Source organism: Aplysia californica, unplaced genomic scaffold (assembly GCF_000002075.1).
Source record: "Aplysia californica isolate F4 #8 unplaced genomic scaffold, AplCal3.0 scaffold00494, whole genome shotgun sequence".
NCBI classification, from domain to species: Eukaryota; Metazoa; Mollusca; class Gastropoda; order Aplysiida; family Aplysiidae; genus Aplysia; species Aplysia californica.
Window position 1 is genome coordinate 396,177 of NW_004797764.1, and position 3,840 is coordinate 400,016.

The following is a 3,840-nucleotide window of genomic DNA, read 5'->3' on the forward strand; positions in this document are numbered from 1 at the left end:
GTGAATCTGTGGCTGACACCCTCAGAGCTCACGGGATGTCCCCCCCAACAGGCCACTCGCCTTGCTGCAGATAGACGCCTGTGTCTCCCCGCGACACCCCCCGGTACAAGCGGAAGAAAAAAGTAAAGTAAGTAAAGTAATGTACCACCTAGAAGCTAGAACGCCCAGATCATCAAGTGACAAAACAGCCCTTGTTAAACCTAAAAAATATTACAAATCATATGGCCACCGCTCCTTTTCATATTTCGCCCCACTTGTTTCGAATCGGCTTCCAAAAACTATCAGAGAAGCAGACAATAATATAGAAATTTTAAAGAAAAAACTAAAAGCATTTCTATTTTCATAATATTTCGTTTAGGCAGAATCCACCCAAGCTGTAGATCATTGTGAGTTTGTTTGTGCGTATGAACGTATGTGTGTATGTGTGTATGTGTGTGTGTATATGTGTGTGTGTGTGTATATGTGTGTGTGTGTGTGGGTCCGTGCGTGCGTGAGTATATGTGTGCACGCGTATGTAATAATATGTGCGTATAAAATTGATTTGAAATTCTATAATACAGGTGATCTAAAAAAACAACCCTTTACAACTTTTGTTCTAAATATCTCGCGCAAACGTTGCTCTGGAAAGATGAAATTTAGAACAGATAAACTTCATTCAAAAGGAGTTTGTTTGACATAAAATTCATACAGAGGAACTTATTTTCAGAACGGAAAAAGCATAAAGAAAAAAACACCATAAACTAAACGCAAAATGAGCCAATTAAAAAAAAAAAGACATTCTCGCAAGGAAAGTCATGAGACGATAGATTTGATTTTTGTCTTCTTTTTCTCCATAACATTTAAGTGTTCCAACCGTGTGACTTTAAACAATATTTACCTTCTCTTAGGGAGTTAAAGAACTAACATTTTTGTTCTGGAATTTTTATAACAAATGCTCCACATGTCCTCCTTTAGACTCCAAACATCTCTTAACGCTTCGTTTGAAATGCTCGATGACGGCCAAACATAGTTCCCGCGGAATGTTTCTCACTTCATCCCGGATTGCTTGTTTCATAATTACAATGTTTTCAAACTGGTTTTGAAATATCCTGTCCTTCATATAGCCCCATAAGAAAAAGTCTAAAGGATTCAGGTCAGGAGAATGCGGAGCCCAAAATGTGTTCACTTCTGTGACTGATCACATGATCTCCAAAGTGCTCAGCTAGCCATGTCATTGATCTGTCAGAAACGAGTTGATTGGCCCCATCTTGCATGAACCACTGGTCTTGGCGATCCAAGTGCCGGTGTTTCCCCAGATCCGTCCAGAATTTCTTCAGCACCTCGATATATCGGTTTGTATTCACAGTTGCAGCATGTCGTCTGCGTCTTTAAAAAAAAAAGGACCCACCAAACCATGCGTGCTTAAAGTCACCCACACTGTACACCTTGCAGCATGGAGTGGCTTCTGGAGACAGTATGGAGGTGGGTGGGAAGGTGGGTGGTATGCCCAAAAGACAGCATTTTTTGAGTTTACATATCCTCAAAGTTGAAAATCCGCTTCATCACTGAAGCAGATGTCATCTAAAAAAACTCACGCGTTCTCAGTCCAAGGCGGTCGAGGAACCACCGACACATTGCCATCCTCTGTCCCCCATCAGTCTCGCGAAACGTTTGTCTGACATGAATATGGAATGGGTGTAAGTTAAGATCTACTTTAAGAATACGGACTGTCGACGTGTATGAAAGTCCTAGCTGCAGGCAACGTCTGCGGACCGATGTTTCATTAGATTCAGCAACTGAGTTCTGCACCCTGACAAATTTAGTTGTTTCAAATGGTGCGCATTCGACCTTAAGCGGTTGCTTTTTCTGGAGATTTTTTGTTTTTATTTTCTATACACCCAAACTGACGGAATGTTTTACCCATAACATCAAAGAAGGCCTTGATGGCACTTCAGCATTCTCCCCGTACCTTGTGCGGAACTTACGAAATGTCAGGGACGGGGACGGTGATTTTGTGGAGAGGTAGTGTTCAGTACGAAATGCTCCCTGCTCCATATTAAACTGAACCACGATTTGGATAAACAAAAGTAACTTGAAAAATAATAATGTCTGCAAACTTCCGTTGGCCTGTTAGACTGCTGTGGCTTGCATTATGTCTTTAATGACGCAATTGTTACGACATTTGTGGTAATACGTACTGGTGCGTAGTGTAATAAAAGGGGACAACAGCAAAAAATGGGTTGTTTTTTTTTTATGCGCATTATACTGCAGAATTATTTTGTGTAATCATCAAAAATGAATATCAGTCAGATTCCTTTTGAATGAGGAATATTGTGTTCAAATTTGAAGACAAAAGCTTTAGTGTGGAGGAAAATATTTACGAAAACAGTTGTAAAGTTTCTTTTGGATCACCCTGTATGTTTCATGTTAAACACATTGAGCATTGCATAAGTGGATATGCGCTATATAAATGCAATCCATTATTATTATTTATTATTATATGAGCGCTAAGGGATGGATGTCAACAGAGACGTCCCTACTCTGCTCACCTCTCTAGCTTCAACAGCACAAAGTCTGCTTCGACTATCAAGTCACCCCGGAAATAGCGGGTCACAAGAGTGTGACAAACATACAAAAGAAGGAGAGGAAAAATGACGATATAAGGATTAGGAAAGAAAAAGCAACAGTTCGCTGTTGCAGTTCAGGCACAGTTATGAGCATGCCATTGATGAATCAGCCCATTTACAATTACAATTCTACTGTGCACAAGAACATGGTTACGTCCCCCCTTTAAGAATTGCCTAAAGACACTTCAGTCAGTAGCACCTCCACGGGGGTTTGTGAATGTGTATGTGAGCTGCGTTTCAAATGTGCTACCGCAGAATGGCCAGAATAAGTTGGAAAACAAATAAGACAAATAAAGAGGTGTGTCAGATTCTCCGCATAAGACAAACCCTGCTGAACAAAATAAAATGTTGGAAAAAAACAATACTTTGGTCAATTAAAACGACAAGAGACCATTATCAAAGAGGTGCTTGAAGGAAGGATGTGGGACAGAAGAGCCAGGGGAAGACAAAGAGTAATTTGGATGGACAACATACAGACTTGGGCTGGCCTGGATATGGCAGAATGTGCAGCAGCAGTTCGCAACCGCGAAGGATGGAGGGTCATTCCACGTCATCCTCTGAGTCAGAGATGACACCTCCAGATCCAGATGTGAGGGCGTGGTGGGGTTGTAATTACTAATGTAGATCTAGCCATCAAGTTTTCGCGGGTGGGCACGTTGAGGGCTGAAATATTGTGACCTACTGTATATTATGTGAATGATGCCGTTAAGGCCTTTGCCACCACATTTGAAGATGAGGAGTGGGTGGTTGGCGGGTGCTCTGGTGCGGTTTTCCCTTTCTTTCCTATCAAACATCTATCGTCGTTTTCTCCCCTCCTTCTTTCTTATGTTCGTTACTCCCTTGTAACACCTCTAATCTAGTGGCGCTCATATGACCTTATGCAGTTGCGAGCGCCGTAAAACCTCTACTAAAAGTAAAAGTAAGAGTAAGAAGATGAGGAGATTGAGCATGACTATGCGCCAATCATAGGACTTGAAGAACTGGGTGTCTTCCGAGGAAGTGACAGAACCAGCATTGTGCAGGGGATGGAAAGACGGCCTAGTAACCAATTGAACACCGGGACAATCAGCTGGCGGACTTTGAGGTGGATTTTGGAGCGGGGAGCGGGGCACGTATGGCAATGTCCAGAGTGCTGGGATGTTGTTCCCAGGATCAAGTAAAGTAAAATGAAAGTGTACGATGCTGATATTTTATTTATTTATTTATTTATTTATTTATTTATTTATTTATTTAT